Raw genomic sequence first — 18,879 nt, forward strand, 5'->3', positions numbered from 1 at the left:
GGCCGCCCCCGTAGAAGAAGGATAGTCTGTGACGAGGTGGCCGAGTGGTTAAGGCGATGGACTGCTAATCCATTGTGCTCTGCACGCGTGGGTTCGAATCCCATCCTCGTCGCTCATATGTTCTGGCATTTGAGAGATCATGGTGTTTCTGTAGAAATTCTCTCACTCTTACAGTGTTTTGAAGGATGTTGTTGCAAAATTTTATGTCAACTTTATCGAAAATAGCAGCAAATACAAACATATATGCCATAGTCCAGCCCCCATCATGAAAGTGAGTACATACATGACGAGGTGGAAGAGTCCATCGAATCCCATCCTTGTCGTTCAAATGCTCTGGCATTTGAAAGAGGCCGGTGCTTCCGTGGAAGGTGTTTTACTCGCACGCTCTTATCGTTTTGAAGGATGTTGTTGCAAAATTTAACGTCATCTTTACCGAAAATAGCAGCAAATACATACAGAAATGCCGTAGTCCAGCCCCCAACAGGAAAGTGAGTACATACATGACAGGGTGGCCGAGTCCATCGAATCCCATTTTTGTCATTCATTTGTTCTCTCGTTCATACGGCAAAACTGAAAGTCTTCTTACCGAAAATAGTTGCTGAAACATACATATACAATTAGGTGCCAAAGTCCGGCCTCCACTAGAGAAAAAGGAAAATACATGACGTGTTGGCCGTGTGGTTAACGTGATGGACTGCTAGTCCATTATGCACTGCATGAGTGGGTTTGAAACCCATCCTCGTCGCTCATTTGATTCGGCATTCGAGAGATCATGGTGTTTCTGTAGAATTTCGTTTATTCTCATTATTTTAGCGTTTTAAAGGATGTTGTTGCAAAATTTGATGTCATATTTATCGAAAATAGCTGAAAATACAAAGATATATGCCATAGTCCAGCCCCCATCAGGAAAGTGAGTACATACATGACGAGGTGGAAGAGTCCATGGAATCCCATCCTTGTCGTTCAAAAGCTCTGGCGTTTGAAAGAGGCCGGTGCTTCTGTGGAAGGTGTTTTACTCGCACGCTCTTATCGTTTTGAAGGATGTTGTTGCAAAATATAACGTCATCTTTATCGAAAATAGCAGCCAATATATACAGAAATGCCGTAGTCCAGCCCCCAACAGGAAAGTGAGTACATACATGACGGGGTGGCCGAGTCCATCGAATCCCATTTTTGTCGTTCATTTGCTCTGTCGATCATACGGCAAAATTGAAAGTCATCTTACCGAAAATAGTTGCAGAACCATACATATACACATATGTGCCACAGTCCAGCCTCTACCAGAGAAAAAGAAAAATACATGACGAGGTGGCCGAGTGGTTAAGGCGATGGACTGCTAATCCATTGTGCTTTGCACGCGTGGGTTCGAATCCCATCCTCGTCGCTCATATGTTCTGGCATTCGAGAGATCATGGTGTTTCTGTAGAAGATCACTCACTCTCTTAGCGTTTTGAAGGATGTTGTTGCAAAATTTTATGTCAACTTTATCGAAAATAGCTGCAATTACAAACATATGCCATAGTCCAGCCCCCATCATGAAAGTAGTACATACATGACGAGGTGGAAGAGTCCATCGAATTCCATCCTTGTCGTTCAAATGCTCTGGCGTTTGAAAGAGGCCGGTGCTTCCGTGGAAGGTGTTTTACTCGCACGCTCTTATCGTTTTGAAGGATGTTGTTGCAAAATTTAACGTCATCTTTACCGAAAATAGCAGCAAATACATACAGAAATGCTATAGTCCAGCCCCCAACAGGAAAGTGAGTATATACATGACGGGGTGGCCGAGTCCATCGAATCCCATTTTTGTCGTTCATTTGATCTTTCGTTCATACGGCAAAACTGAAAGTCATCTTACCGAAAATAGTTGCTGAAACATACATATACAATTATGTGCCAAAGTCCGGCCTCCACTAGAGAAAAAGGAAAATACATGACGTGTTGGCCGTGTGGTTAACGTGATGGACTGCTAGTCCATTATGCACTGCATGAGTGGGTTTGAAACCCATCCTCGTCGCTCATTTGATTCGGCATTCGAGAGATCATGGTGTTTCTGTAGAATTTCGTTTATTCTCATTATTTTAGCGTTTTAAAGGATGTTGTTGCAAAATTTGATGTCATCTTTACCGAAAATAGCTGAAAATACAAACATATATGCCATAGTCCAGCCCCCATCATGAAAGTGAGTACATACATGACGAGGTGGAAGAGTCCATCGAATCCCATCCTTGTCGTTCAAAAGCTCTGGCATTTGAAAGAGGCCGGTGCTTCTGTGGAAGGTGTTTTACTCGCACGCTCTTATCGTTTTGAAGGATGTTGTTGCAAAATATAACGTCATCTTTACCGAAAATAGCAGCCAATATATACAGAAATGCCGTAGTCCAGCCCCCAACAGGAAAGTGAGTACATATATGACGGGGTGGCCGAGTCCATCGAATCACATTTTTACGTTCATTTGCTCTGTAGTTCATACGGCAAAATTAAAAGTCATCTTACCGAAAATAGTTGCAGAAACATACATATACAAATATGTGCCACAGTCCGGCCTCCCCCGTAGAAGAAGGATAGTCTGTGACGAGGTGGCCGAGTGGTTAAGGCGATGGACTGCTAATCCATTGTGCTTTGCACGCGTGGGTTCGAATCCCATCGTCGAAGCTCATATGTTCTGGCATTCGAGAGATCATGGTGTTTCTGTAGAAGATCACTCACTCTCTTAGCGTTTTAAAGGATGTTGTTGCAAAATTTTATGTCAACTTTATCGAAAATAGCTGCAATTACAAACATATGCCATAGTCCAGCCCCCATCATGAAAGTAGGTACATACATGACGAGGTGAAAGAGTCCATCGAATTCCATCCTTGTCGTTCAAATGCTCTGGCGTTTGAAAGAGGCCGGTGCTTCCGTGGAAGGTGTTTTACTCGCACGCTCTTATCGTTTTGAAGGATGTTGTTGCAAAATTTAACGTCATCTTTACCGAAAATAGCAGCAAATACATACAGAAATGCTATAGTCCAGCCCCCAACAGGAAAGTGAGTACATACATGACAGGGTGGCCGAGTCCATCGAATCACATTTTTGTCGTTCATTTGATCTTTCGTTCATACGGCAAAACTGAAAGTCATCTTACCGAAAATAGTTGCTGAAACATACATATACAATTATGTGCCAAAGTCCGGCCTCCACTAGAGAAAAAGGAAAATACATGACGTGTTGGCCGTGTGGTTAACGTGATGGACTGCTAGTCCATTATGCACTGCATGAGTGGGTTTAAAACCCATCCTCGTCGCTCATTTGATTCGGCATTCGAGAGATCATGGTGTTTCTGTAGAATTTCATTTATTCTCATTATTTTAGCGTTTTAAAGAATGTTGTTGCAAAATTTTATGTCAACTTTATCGAAAATAGCAGCAAATACAAACATATGCCATAGTCCAGCCCCCATCATGAAAGTGAGTACATACATGACGAGGTGGAAGAGTCCATCGAATCCCATCCTTGTCGTTCAAATGCTCTGGCGTTTGAAAGAGGCCGGTGCTTCCGTGGAAGGTATTTTACTCGCACGCTCTTATCGTTTTGAAGGATGTTGTTGCAAAATTTAACATCATCTTTACCAAAAATAGCAGCAAATACATACAGAAATGCCGTAGTCCAGCCCCCAACAGGAAAGTGAGTACATACATGACGGGGTGGCCGAGTCCATCGAATCCCATTTTTGTCGTTCATTTGCTCTGTCGTTCATACGGCAAAATTGAAAGTCATCTTACCGAAAATAGTTGCAGAACCATACATATATACATATGTGCCACAGTCCAGCCTCTACCAGAGAAAAAGTAAAATACGTGACGAGGTGGCCGAGTGGTTAAGGCGATGGACTGCTAATCCATTGTGCTCTGCATGCGTGGGTTCGAATCCCATCCTCGTCGCTCATATGTTCTGGCATTCGAGAGATCATGGTGTTTCTGTAGAAGTTCTCTCACTCTTTTAGCGTTTTGAAGGATGTTGTTGCAAAATTTTATGTCAACTTTATCGAAAATAGCTGCAATTACAAACATATGCCATAGTCCAGCCCCCATCATGAAAATAGGTACATACATGACGAGGTGGAAGAGTCCATCGAATTCCATCCTTGTTGTTCAAATGCTCTGGCGTTTGAAAGAGGCCGGTGCTTCCGTGGAAGGTGTTTTACTCGCACGCTCTTATCGTTTTGAAGGATGTTGTTGCAAAATTTAACGTCATCTTTACCGAAAATAGCAGCAAATACATACAGAAATGCTATAGTCCAGCCCCCAACAGGAAAGTGAGTATATACATGACGGGGTGGCCGAGTCCATCGAATCCCATTTTTGTCGTTCATTTGATCTTTCGTTCATACGGCAAAACTGAAAGTCATCTTACCGAAAATAGTTGCTGAAACATACATATACAATTATGTGCCAAAGTCCGGCCTCCACTAGAGAAAAAGGAAAATACATGACGTGTTGGACGTGTGGTTAACGTGATGGACTGCTAGTCCATTATGCACTGCATGAGTGGGTTTGAAACCCATCCTCGTCGCTCATTTGATTCGGCATTCGAGAGATCATGGTGTTCTCTCACTCTTTTAGCGTTTTGAAGGATGTTGTTGCAAAATTTTATGTCAACTTTATTGAAAATAGCTGCAAATACAAAGATATATGCCATAGTCCAGCCCCCATCATGAAAGTGAGTACATACATGACGGGGTGGAAGAGTCCATTGAATCCCATCCTTGTCGTTCAAATGCTCTGGCGTTTGAAAGAGGCCGGTGCTTCCGTGGAAGGTGTTTTACTCGCACGCTCTCATCGTTTTGAAGGATGTTGTTGCAAAATTTAACGTCATCTTTACCAAAAATAGCAGCAAATACATACAGAAATGCCGTAGTCCAGCCCCCAACAGGGAAGTGAGTACATACATGACGGGGTGGCCGAGTCCATCGAATCCCATTTTTGTCGTTCATTTGCTCTGTCGTTCATACAGCAAAACTGAAAGTCATCTTACCGACAATAGTTGCAGAAACATATGTAACCCTAGTAAAATAGTTAAATAATTATTTATAATATTATTTAGAGCAGTATAATCATATTATTATTTTATCTACAAGTCTTTGTAAATATAATAAACGAAAATAAAATTCATGTATACAAATGAAGTTTGAGGTAAAGTAACAACCAATCGTAGAAGCGGGTTGTTAGCTCCGCCCCTTCCAGCTTGCCGGGAGAGAGAGACAGAGCAGAGACGAGACCGGTTGGCAGAACAATAGAGAGGAGTAAACTTGAACAAAAAGATTAAAATAATCTTAAAGTATACCATTATATTAGCTCATTTTATGGTAAACATGTGTGTGTATGTGTTTTATTTGTTCCACGTGTTGTATATTTTGTATGTTTTTGAAATTATTTTAAACATATTAAACTTATTTATATTTTCTGGTCTGTGATCAGGCCAGGTTTTTTTCTGAGGACATTTTCCCAGTTTCACTGGATTCCTTGTATTGATGGCGAGCTTCCTATGTCGACCTGGAAAATTGTTAAGTACACATATTTCAATTTTTCCTCATTTCACCGGATAAAGTAAGAATTTGCCAAAATGTTAATTCCTTTATTGGACTGCGATTTTTAAATACAGCTCTAAGGACTGATTTTCTTAGAGGGAAAAAACAGAACTTTATCTGAATTGAACTGATTTCACCAATTTCAGAGTGAACAACGACACTGATTTATTTGTGTTATTTTATGGATTCTTTTGTTTTCACTTGAATTCATTTATTGTGATTTGTGTTTGATTTAAAATAATTGTAAAGTGGGTGCACCCTGGGGTTGTGTATAAATAGTTATGTTACTGATGTAAGTATTGTTTACTAAGACAAATACGAAAAGGAAAAAATTAATACAATCTAAAGTAAAATAATTTTTGTATTTAAAACATTCAACAACAGTTTGTCTTTGGTTATTGCTCAGATTCACCCCCACCCCCTTTTACTTACCTTGCAATCTTCTGGTTTTATTGTCTGGTCCAATAATAAATAAATATAGTACACCTGTTACACTTGGATGGGAGACCGCCTGGGAATGCCAGGTGCTGTAAGCTTTTCGAAGTCCTTCATTTGGCAGCTGATAGACTTCCCCGTGTCACAGCTTCGCTGCCATTATTTTTTCTCGCCTTCAAGGGCATTGTTTTTGTCGGTGGTGTGTCGATGCCAGCTGAGCTGCGCTCGGTCCCTGGTGCTGCGCCTGTTTCAAATAGCCAACTCTTGACGGCCTCTTTCGCTTACGGCCATACCACCCTGTGGGCGCTAGTGAGTAGTGTGTGTCAGGAAGTGTGTGACTGCAGTAGGTGAGGAAGGCTCACCACACGTTTTTTGTTTGTTTGTTTTGCTTTTGATTTAACTTTTTTCAGCAGTTTTTCTTTTTCTTTCTTTTTGTTTTTTTTCTTTTAATCCTCCCGGCAGCCTGTGCTGTTTGGGAGGATTTCTTTTTTTCTTTTTTGCTTAAAATGGACGGACAACCTGGAACAGACATGGCAATGGCGGACGGTGTACGAGACAAGGAAGACAATGGACTGGCTAAACGACAACGAGACGGAAAAGAAATGAGTAAGGATTTTACAAAACGAAGATATTTAAAAGAAGCAACTGTAACAGTGAGTGTGGGGAATGTAAGAGATGTAAGAGCAACTGAAGTGATTAAAGCTGTGGAGAAGAAGATTGGATGTGGAAAAATTTTAGCAGTGAGACCAAAACAGACAACATACTATGAAATTACGCTGGAACAGGAAGAGGATACGGAGGATTTAATGGATGGATTGGACATTAACGGAACAACTTGTGAAGTAAAACGACTGCAAAACAGAGAATATGTTGTCTCTTTCATGCACCTGCCTGTTTACATTGCTGATGATAAAATAATAGAAAAATTGGAGGGCTGGGGTGTTGAACCCTTATCAAAAATTAGAAGGCGCTGCTATCCGGGCACAACCATTGAAGACGGGACAAGGTACATCAAAGCATGTTTCCCAAAAGAAGTTGTCTCCCTCCCATACAGCACAAAAATAGAAACAGAAGATGGCCCACAATATTTCAGGGTGATGCACAGCCATCAGGTGAAGACTTGTCGGCTGTGCATGAGCCCTGAACATGTGATAAAAGACTGCCCTGAATTTAAGTGCTACAAGTGTGAGGAGAGGGGGCATTTTATGAAGCACTGTAATGCAGTGGTGTGCCCGGATTGCAGAGCCGTTTTAAACAAGTGTGAATGTTGGATAGAGGAGGAAGAGGAAGAGCAGCATGTAAACGGGCAGGTGCATGAAAAAGACAGCAAGGACAACGAAGAAGACACAACAGTACGGCCAAAGGAGAAAGACATTACAAGTAAACATACTGAAAACCAACAACAACAAATCGATGAAGAACAAGTGCAAACACGGGAGAGGAAGGAGGAGCAGACACAGATGGAGGAAACAGAGACTATTCAATGTGAGATGAACCAGGTAAAGGACGGACACAAGAAGGTTGATGAACAGACAGATGCAGAAAAAGACGACAAAACTACTTCAAACATGGAGGAAACAACCAGTTTTAAATTTGTGGATCTAGAAAATGAAGAGGATGAAGAGCGAATGGAGGTGGGAGGAAAAAAGAGTGAAGAAGAAGAAGAAACAAACTTGACCAAACCAGAGACAAGAAGGAGAAGAAGAAGAACACTAAAGGTAACGCCAAATTTACAAGCTAACAGAAGGAAACAACTTTTTAAAGAGACAGTTGAAAAAAACAGATTTGAACTTTTAAGAGACTTTGGAAATGAACTGAAATGAAGGGTTTTAAAAATATTTTTATTCTTTTAATGCTTTTAAGATTTGTCACTTTTAATGCCAGAGGACTTTCAGATGTTAGAAAATTTGATAAAGTTATTGAAATGTGTAGGAATGAGGATGTTATTTTATTACAAGAAACAAATTGGAAAGATGAGAGAATGAATGAAATAAGAAAAATGTGGAATGGAGAAATTTTATACAATAATGGTGATGGTAGACTAGGAAGAGGGGTTGCAGTTTTAATTAAAGAAAAAAGTGGGGTGACATGCAAGAAAATATACAATGACAATGAAGGGAAATGTTTAGTATTTGAAATGAAGTCTGAAGAAAAAACAATAATTATGATCAATGTTCATGCACCAACAGAAGAGAAGCAAAAGGTAGAGTATTTTAACAGTTTAAATAATCTGATAAAACAACATAAAGAAGTTATTATGATGGGGGATTTTAACACTGTGTTCAGCAAATTGGAAATGGCAGAAGGAATGGTTTTTAAAACAGATAAAGGAAGAGGGGAATTGAAATTATTAATGGAAGAAAACAATATGATTGATGTTTGGAGAGAAAGAAATGAAAAAAAGAAAGAGTACTCAAGAAGACAGTTAGTGGGGAATTTTATGTGTAAAACAAGAATTGATTTTATTTTATGCACAAGGAATATTGAGAATTTTATTGGAAATATTAAATATGCGGAGACTAGTTTAAGTGACCACAAACCAATTTTTATGCAATTAGACTGGAGTAAAGTGAAAAGAGGGCCAGGAGTGTGGATTTTAAATACAGATGTTTTAAAAAATGAAAACTATATTTTAAATATTCAAAGATTAATAGAAGAAGAAAAGAAAAATGAAATATACACAGAGGATAAAAGATTATGGTGGGAAAATGTTAAGTATTTAATTAAAAAGTATACGATAAAATATTGCAAATTAATACAGAACATTAGGAGAAAGAAGGAGAGAGATGCAAAAGAGCAATTAGAGATTAAATTGAATAAGAATGAGAAAGATATACAAAAAATTAAAGAGCTTGAAGGAATAACAAAAGAGATAGAAGAAAAAAAATATGAAGGGGCAAGATTAAGAAGCAAAGCCAAACATACTGTAGAAGGAGAAAAGTGTACAAAGTTTTTCTTTAACTTGGAAAAAAGTCGAAGTAAAGCCAAAACATTTAATGAATTAAAAAGAGATGATGGTGTAGTTATAGATACAAATGATGGAATATTGGAAGAAATTAAAAATTACTATGACAAGTTATTTAGTGCAGAAGGTGTGATAGAGGAGGACAAAGCAGACTTATTAAAACAAATAAAAACAACAGTAGGAGAGATAGAAAAAAAGGAATGTGATGAACAAATAAACGAGGAAGAAATAAAAAGAGCAATTAACGAGTTAAATAAAAATAAAAGTCCAGGAATAGATGGGTTGGGGAATGAGTTTTATATAGTTTTTAAAGATATTTTAACTGGAATTTTAAAAGAGGTATATGAGGAGATTTTTAAGGAAGGAGAATTAAATGTAAGAATGGGAATGGGATTAATGGAATTGATATATAAAAGGAAAGGAGGAAAAAATTATTTAAAGAATTACAGACCAATAACAATGCTAAATACAGATTTAAAAATTTTATCTAAAGTTTTAGCCAACAGACTTAAAGAAATAATGCCAAGTATAATAAAAACAAACCAGGTATACGGAGTAAAGGGAAGAGATATAGCGGACACAACAATTAGCATTAAAGACACAATAAGATACATGAACGAAAAGAAAAAAAGAGGTTTTTTAATTAGCTTGGATTTTGAAAAGGCATTCGATAGAGTTGAGCACAGTTTTTTATTTGATATTTTACAGAGTTTTGGATTTGGGGAGAATTTTAAAAAATGGATTAGTATTTTATACAAAGGGGCAACAACAAGGATTAAATGTAATGGTTTTTTAACAAAAAATGTGAACATCACACGATCGATTAGACAAGGGTGTCCGCTATCAGCTCTTTTATATTCATTAGTGGCAGAACCCTTGGGATTAATGATAAAACAAGATGAGGAGGTAAAGGGAATAGGACTGGATGGACAAGAAACAAAAATATTCCAATACGCAGATGATACAACTCTTTTAATGAAAGATATCGAAAGTGTAAAGAAAGCGATGCAAATAGTGCAAAAATACTGTCGAGGATCAGGAGCAAAAATAAATGAAAGTAAAACGGAATACATGAGATTAGGAGAGGTAGGGAATTTAGCAGAGCTGTTCACTTTTAAAGAAACTAAAGAAATCAAGATTTTAGGAGTTTTAATGGGGAAGGATGAAAAGAAAGCAGATGATACAATGTGGGAGGAAGTGCTTGGAGGGATTGAGAAAAGACTAAAATTCTGGAAAAACAGGACATTGACATTAAAAGGGAAGGTTTTAGTGTTAAATGTTTTAATGGTGTCAAAGCTGTGGTATATTTTATATGTGTCTGCAATGCCGATGTGGGCGGAAAAAAGGCTGAAAAAATGTTTTTTAGATTTTTTATGGGAGGGGAAACCAGCAAAAATTGCACATGCTACTTTAATAGGGGAAGTGGATAAGGGAGGACTGGGGTTGATGGATGTAGAACAAAGAAAAAATAGTTTGAGGGTCAAAATAATAAAAAAGTACTTTGACAAAGGAAATGAAGCATCGTGGAAAGGAACTGTGGGATATTTTTTAAATAAATGTGGTAATTTTAATTTGGGGGACAGTATTTTATGGATGAAAACAAAAAACTGGATGGCGGAGAGGGTGCCGGATTTTTATAAAGAATTGTTAAGAGCTTGGGGAAAATTTTTAAACAATGTGCATTTTAAACCTCTAGGAAGAGAGAACATTTTAAATCAGCCTCTTTTCTTAAACAACTGCATTTTAAATCAAGGGAAGGAAATTTTTTTTTAAAAATTGTGGGTGGCAGGAATAGTTAAAGTAAGGGATATTTTATATGAGTTTAAAGAAGGTTTTTTTACCAGTACAATGCATTATTGATGCCATGGAAGAAGCAAAGGAAGTATATAGCAGACAAGAAATAAAGAATAAGTACGAAATAATTAAAACTGCAATCCCTCAAGAATGGATTCAAAAAATTGAAAATAATGAAGATGACGTTGATGGAATGGAAGTGTATGTGAGAATAGGGGAGAAATTGAATGATTTTAAGGAATGTACTGTGAAAAGTTTTTATTGTGTTTTTAGGGATGCAGTTTTTAAGAAACCTGTGGCAAATGAATACTGGATGCAAAAATACGAGATAACAAATGAGAACAACATATGGGAAAACATGAGAGGTATTTTTATACAAACAAAACTGGCAAACTTAGAATATTTTATAAGACACAGAGTGATTTTTACTGATGCCATTTTAAATAAAATTGGGATGGAACAAGATGCAACATGTAAAGTGTGTAACGAAGATGATGAGGGGCTTTTACATCTGTTTTTACATTGCAAACAGTTGGATGATTTTAATGAAAGATGTAAAGAAATGATCTCAATATTAAAAGGGGAGGAAGAAACAGAATGGAATAAGGTTTTAATGTTGGGATTGGAAAATGAATGTGCATGTAAAAACAAAAAGCTAATTAACTTGCTGATAATGTTGATGAAAAACGCAATATGGGAAAGAAGAATTGTAATGAGGAAGGAAAAAGTGCGACTAAATGTATGGAACATTTTTAAAAGAAAATTCTTAAAGTATGTACAATGTTTGTTTTATTATTTTTATCATGAAGAAAAAGTTGATGTTTTTTACAATGTTTTTACGGTTGAAGTATGTCAGATTTTAAAGGACTGTGAATTGGACATTTCTCTTTTAAAAGACTGAAAGGACCCTGGAAATAAGACTATCGACCACCAATGAACTGCTTTTGAAATGAAATATCTTGTGCAAGTATGTGTAAAATGTAAAATTGTAATTGTATGAATATTTCTTAATAAAAAAATAAATAAATAAAAAAAATAATAATCTCATCTGAACTCGGAAGTAAAGTGGGGTCGGGCCTGGTTAGTACTTGGATGGGAGACCGCCTGGGAATACCAGGTGCTGTAAGCTTTTCGAAGTCCTTCATTTGGCAGCTGATAGACTTCCCCGTGTCACAGCTTCGCTGCCATTATTTTTTCTCGCCTTCAAGGGCATTGTTTCTCTGTCGGTGCTGTGTCGATGCCAGCTGAGCTGCGCTCGTTCCCTGGTGCTGCGCCTGTTTTAAATAGCCAACTCTTGACGGCCTATTTCGCTTACGGCCATACCACCCTGGCAATGCCCCCTTGAGTTTGACTGAGTCATTGCTTTCAAGGAAGTGTGAGGTGGCAGTAGGGAGAGAAAGGCTCTCCCATTTTGATTTGCTTTATTGTTTTTTTCTTGATTTTGCTTAAATTAAATTGTATTAATTTTGTTTAGTTTTAGTTAAACCCCAGACAGTGTTATCTGTTTGGGGTTAAAACGTTTTGAAAGGATGGACACTTTGGTAAAGGAACTGGAACTGAAAATGGACTATGGCAGCATGGACAAAGCTACTCCTGAAAACAACAATTCAAGAGATTCAAACAACGGCATCGACGATAATGACACATGGGCAACTGTTGTGGCAAGAAGGAGGAAAACTAAATCAGACACAAGTAGAGAAGGAAGTGGAGAAATGCAACAAACTAAAGGTAAAGCAAATGCTGAACACTTGGAAAACAGCCAACAAACAAGTCATAGAAATGAGATGATAAACAAACTGAAAAGTCAAGCTAGATTTCAGAGACAATATAAAAAAGAAACAACTTTGACAATGACTGTGAAAGATCCTGAAAATATCACTGTAACGATGATTATAAAGGCTGTGGAAGATAAGACTGGAATTGGAAAATTGTTTGGACTGAGGAAAAAAGCCAATTTTGACTATGAACTAACTATGGAAAATGAAACGGACTGTGATCACTTAATGGATGGACTGATGATTAACCAACAATTTTGTGAAGTATCAAAACTCTGCGCAACTGAGAGAATGGTTTCTTTTTTGAACTTACCCAACTATATTCAAGATAGTGAAATCATCCAAAAGCTGGTGGACTGGGGAGTTTCTCCAATTCTCCCTCTGAGTAGAAGACATCATCCAGGAACAACTGTGGCTGATGTAACAAGGTTCATCAGGGTGAAATTTCCAAAAGAAGTTATGAGTCTTCCTTACAATGTAAAGTTTGATACAGAGGAAGGACCAAAATATTTTAGAGTCATACATGATCAGCAGATAAAAACATGCAGATTATGTGGAAGTGCTGAACATGAAAAAAAAGACTGCCCACAATTTGTGTGTAGAGAATGTCTGGAGCAGGGGCATTTTGCGCGGGACTGTAAAGCCCCACGGTGCCAAGGCTGCAAAAAGACAATATTGTGGTGCAGATGTGAATCGGATGAGGAAGAGACTGGAGTTATGGAAACGAACAAACAAATGGAGAAATCAAGCAATGAAGAACGGGAAGAGGAAGTACAGGAATTACCACCGGATGATTTGAATGAACAAGAAGAGGAGCAGGCCATGAGTGAAGAGGATGAAGGAGATACAGCAGAGACTGAGGCACAACATCAAATGAAAGACGATGGACACGACATGGAAGAAGAACATGGAGCAGCAGGTGAAAATACAGAAAGCAGAATTGAGGAAGAGGTAAGCGATGATGATGATGATAATGAAGAAATAAATATTGGGACTAAAGACAGAACAATAGACAGCATAAACAGAAGACGCAGAAAAACTGTACAATTAAATATTCAGCAAGTGCTTAAGAAACAGAAATTACGAAAGGAAGCAAAAGCAAAACTAAAAACTGACAGAACTGATCTAAGATTTTAGATCATAAAAAAGACTACAAATGATTGATGATTTGTTTCATTTGGATTTTCTTTTGTTTGGATGGCTTGTTTTGTTTTATATTTCTAATGAACAACTTATGCTTGGTTTCAATTAATGTAAGAGGGCTGTCATCCAAAGTGAAGTTTGAAAATGTAATTGCTTTAACAAAAAAATGTGATGTTATATGTATACAAGAGACTGGATGGAATGAAAACATTGTTAATGATTTAAAAAAATGTTGGGATGGGGAAATATTGTATAATAATGACCCAAATAGGAAAAAAGGCATGGCAATATTAATTAGAAGGGGAATATATTCATTTGATGTTTTATTTAAAGATAATTATGGAAGGATTTTAACTATTAGAATTATGAATAAGGATGAAGAAATAACAATATGTAACATACATGCTCCAAATGAAGACTTAGAAAGAGTTACTTTTTTTAAAGATCTAAGTGTTTTAAAGAGTGGATGGAATAATGTTATTGTTTTAGGAGATTTTAATACTGTTTTAGAAAGAATAGATGTAGATGATCATATGGTGTATAGAGCAGATGTTGGAAGAAGAGAACTGAAACACATGATTGAAAAACATAAATATGTAGATGTATGGAGAGAGAGAAATAGAGCCAAAAGAGAATACTCAAGAAGGCCGTGGGTGAATACAGTTTTAAAACAAAGCAGATTAGACTATGTTTTATGTACAAGGAATTTAGAATCTTTTATTTCAAATATTTTTTACAAGATTTTTAGCTGTAGTGACCATGATTTTCTGTATGTAATGATGGATTTCAGTGGAGTTGAAAGAGGACCAGGTGTATGGGTGTTTAATACAGAGCTTTTAAAGAATGATTTTTATAAAATCGAAATGGAAAACATTATTATCAATAGTGTAAATGATGAGTTATATGAGGAAGAAATAAGTGTGTGGTGGGACAATGTAAAATTAGAGGCCAAAAGATTTTCAATAGAATGTTCAAAGAAAATGCAGAAAGCCAAAAGAGCTAAAGAAAGACAATTAAATAAAGAATGGGAGAATGAAATGGAAAAGATAACAGAAGGAAATATGGATATTAGGAGAATAGTGATATTAGAAGAGAAACTGAAAAAACTAGAAGAGGAAAAATGTATGGGAGCTAGAATAAGAAGTAAGATGAAAAATACAGTGGAAGGAGAAAGAAGTACAAAGTTCTTTTATGATCTTGAAAAAACACGACAAAAAGCAGATTTGATAAAGAATCTCTCAACAAAAGAGAAAACTGTCAAAGATAAAGAAAGTATTTTAAGAACCGTTAAAGATTTCTATGAAACTTTGTTTAAAGCAAAAGGAGTTCATGAAGAAGATAAGGATTTTTTATTAAATCAAATAAAGGTTAAAGTAAGTGAAGAGGATAAAAAACTGTGTGATAGTGATATAACTGAAGATGAGATCAATGAAGCTATAACACAATTAAGTAATGGGAAAAGCCCTGGTTTAGATGGTTTGTCATCTGAATTTTATAAGACTTTTAAAGATGTTTTAATTCCAATTTTAAAAGACCTTTTTATTGCTATTTTTAAAAAAGGACAGTTGAGTGAGAGTATGAAGAAAGGAATGATTAAAATAATTTATAAAAATAAAGGTGATAAATATGATTTGCAAAATTATAGACCTTTAAGTATGCTTAATACAGATTATAAAATATTAGCAAAGATTTTAGCAAACAGGCTTAAAAAGGTAGTTCCCACTCTTATTACTACTAATCAGGCTTATGGTGTTATAGGTAGAGATATAGCAGACACAGTAACAAGCATCAGAGATTTAATCTGGTACATAAAAGAAAAAAAGATGAAGGATTTTTATTCAGCATAGATCTAGAAAAGGCTTTTGATAGAGTTGAGCATAGCTATTTATTTGACATAATACAGAAATTTGGCTTTGGTGAGAATTTTATTAAGTGGATAAAATGTTTTTATACAGATATTTTTAGTTGTTTTAAAATAAATGGATTTTTAACCGATTACATTGAGATTTCTAGATCTATAAGACAAGGATGTCCTTTATCAGCGTTATTATACACATTAGTTGCTGAACCATTAGGCTTAGCTATAAATGGAGAAAAGGAAATTAAAGGGTTTAAAATAGAAATCAATAGAACAGAACAGAAGATTTTTTAGTATGCTGATGATACCACTCTATTTTTAAAAGATTTTAAAAGTGTTGGAAAAGCTATGGAAATATTTGATAAATATTGTCGAGGATCGGGAGCAAAAGTAAATAAAGAAAAAACTGAATATATGAAGATGGGTAAAGTAGACGTTCCACAAGGAAATTGGGAATATAAAGAACAAAAAAAATTACATAAAGATCTTAGGCATTACACTGGGATATGATGAAATTAAAACTAGAGAAATAATTTGGGATGAACTTATAAATAAAATGGAAAAAAGATTATGTTTTTGGAAACAGAGAGTGTTGTTTTCAAAAGGGAAAGTTCTGGTATTAAATTCTCTTTTTCTATCTAAAATGTGGTATGTTTTAAGTGTTGTTAGTCTACCTACGTGGGTGTATAAGAAAATAAAAACTATGATTTTAAAGTTTTTATGGGATGATAAACCATCTAAAATTGCATATAACACTATCATTGGAAAGGTGGATGAGGGAGGACTAGGACTTATAGATCCATGGATAAGAATGAAAAGCATGAGAATTAAAACATTAAAAAAGTTTTTAAATGAAGACAATATTCCATGGAAAAGCATAATGAGTTATTTTATTAATAAATGTGGACAAATAGGAGATGATTTCTTATGGATGGCATTTAAAGACCGCATGATAGAAAATATTCCTGAGTTTTATAAAGAGGTGTTGAGAACATGGAAATGCTTTTATAATAATATACAAACTGAGATTGAAGGGAGAAAACTTTATTAACAGCAACCCTTATTTTTAAATCAGAACAATAAAAGCAAAAAGCAAATGTTTTATGAGAGCTGGTATGCAGTGGGTTTTAGACAAGTAAAAGACATTTTATATGAAATAAAACCTGGGTTTTTACCGACTCAAGCAATAATAGATACACTGGAGGAAATAGAAGATGTAGATGATAAAGAAAAAATTGAAGATCAATACAAGAAGTTAAGATTAGCATTACCAGATCACTGGATCAAAACTATTGAAGAGAATGAAAAAGAAACTGAAAATAGAAAAATAAAAGTTTTTTTAAAAATGGATGAAGATAAAATTAGTATCAATGATTGTCCTATCAAGATGTTTTATACATGTTTGTGTAACACTGTGTTTAAAAAACCTAAATCAAGAGAATTTTGGGAAAAGTTATTTGAAAACTTTGATACTTCAAACATATGGAAAAATGTAAGATCAATTTTAAAAAGTCCAGCATTGGAAAACTTTGATTTTATGTTAAGACACAACTGCATAATGACAGAGATCATCTTTAAAAAGATTGGGGTATCACAAGATGATTTGTGTAAAGTGTGTTTGGAAAAAAAGGAAGGTGTGTTACACCTATTTTAAATTGTAAAAAGTTGAGTGATTTTATGAAGATGTTGAAAACAATGGTGTGTAATTTTCTGTATGATGAAAACATTATTTTAGAAGAATGGGATACACTGTTTTTATTTGGTTTTAATGGGAAAACAAAAAATAAGTTTGCTCTTAATTATATGTTGACTCTTGCAAGATTTACAATATGGAAAAGAAGAAATATTATGAAACAAAAGAAAAAAGAAATTCCATTGGTTTTGTTGTATAAACAGATTGTGACTGAGGAAATAATGGTTATATATGACTATTGCAAAATGTATGAAAAGATGGACATTTTTGAAAAATGTATTACAAAAAATAATCCATATATTGTACAAACTTGGACTGGTTTTAAAGTTTTCTTACCTGGAGATTTTTAAATATTTTATCTTTTAAATATTTGTATGTATAAATGTCAAGATTGTTGATGATGTATTTTTTAATAAAGAAAAAAGAAAAAAAAAAGCTCGAATCTGCTCAGGAGCAAGTGTCTTTCCCACAATTAGATTGCAGCATCTTAACAAAGTCTGCACTGGAAGTCTCTCTTTGCCATTGCTCCTTTTAGCAAGAGCACCCTATTGAAACAGGAACAGTAAAGATTCACAATTAGAGTAGTAATACTCTATAACTGGATTTGAATATAATAACAACAACAATGTGGGGTCTGCTGTGATGGAATCAGTAACTTTCACTCTTTTGTGAAATAACAGTTACCTTGTAATCAGGTGCTTAAATGCATCGCAGCTGGCTGTCGTAAGGAGAACACTTTAAATGCCTTGAGTAGGGCTCAAATAGAGACAGAACTGTGGTTGACAGGAAGGTGGGAGTGCTTCCTAAGCTGGTATTAAGGAGCTCTTTTTCTTTGTGGAGGAGCTCCAGCAAGGCATGGCTAAATTGAATTGATTTCCCAGTGCTGTTGTGCTACTTGAAACAAGTTGGTGTCGAAACTGCTCAGGGAAAGCAGCTTTGTAAGGTAGTGTGGCCGAGCGGTCTAAGGCGCTGGATTAAGGCTCCAGTCTCTCGGGGGCGTGGGTTCGAATCCCACCACTGCCAGGCAGCCCTTTTAGGATGCTTGAGAATGACCTCTCTGCTTGAGCAAACAGACTTGCGAAGAGATACTGCATGCTTCCGCTCACATCCAAATGTAGACTCCTTGGCCAAAGTTGAAGGGCTTCACTAGGAAGCTCTGCGTCCTCTCTGCTGTTCTACTTCGGTAAAATTGGGCAGAAAAGGGACCACTGCATAAATTAATCGAGGGTAGCGTGGCCGAGGGGTCTAAGGCGCTGGATTTAGGCTCCAGTCTCTTTGGGGCGTGGGTTTGAATCCCACCGCTGCCAGATGTGGTTTTAAACAAGGCCAAACTGCTTGAGTGTGTGTGCATTCTCAGTGAACGCTGGAAGTGAGAGAGTACATTTAAGTTGGCAACTAGTCAGTATAATGTGTTCTTTGAAACTCACGGCAGACTCGTTGGTGTGACAGCAACACATCCCCAAGCTCGAATCTGCTCAGGAGCAAGTGTCTTTCCCACAATTAGATTGCAGCATCTTAACAAAGTCTGCACTGGAAGTCTCTCTTTGCCATTGCTCCTTTTAGCAAGAGCACCCTATTGAAACAGGAACAGTAAAGATTCACAATTAGAGTAGTAATACTCTATAACTGGATTTGAATATAATAACAACA

At 36.3% G+C, this 18,879-nt stretch overlaps 1 protein-coding gene and 5 non-coding genes across 6 annotated transcripts in view; all 6 read left to right on the top strand.

The window, feature by feature from the left end:
• The window catches only part of LOC141381800 (uncharacterized), an 887,475-nt gene that overhangs the window by 834,756 nt on the left and 33,840 nt on the right, over positions 1-18,879 (top strand). The gene's annotated exons all lie outside the window — the stretch shown is intronic.
• Positions 31-112, top strand: trnas-gcu (transfer RNA serine (anticodon GCU)). The gene has a single exon. It is a non-coding gene; the product is annotated as a tRNA-Ser (tRNA).
• On the top strand, positions 1,303-1,384 carry trnas-gcu (transfer RNA serine (anticodon GCU)). The gene has a single exon. It is a non-coding gene; the product is annotated as a tRNA-Ser (tRNA).
• On the top strand, positions 3,839-3,920 carry trnas-gcu (transfer RNA serine (anticodon GCU)). Its single transcript has one exon. It is a non-coding gene; the product is annotated as a tRNA-Ser (tRNA).
• trnal-aag (transfer RNA leucine (anticodon AAG)) lies at positions 18,172-18,252 on the top strand. Its single transcript has one exon. It is a non-coding gene; the product is annotated as a tRNA-Leu (tRNA).
• On the top strand, positions 18,456-18,536 carry trnal-uag (transfer RNA leucine (anticodon UAG)). The gene has a single exon. It is a non-coding gene; the product is annotated as a tRNA-Leu (tRNA).

The sequence above is a fragment of the Danio rerio genome, chromosome 4 (genome assembly GCF_052040795.2).
Source record: "Danio rerio strain M-AB ecotype USA chromosome 4, GRCz13ab, whole genome shotgun sequence".
Taxonomy (NCBI): Eukaryota; Metazoa; Chordata; class Actinopteri; order Cypriniformes; family Danionidae; genus Danio; species Danio rerio.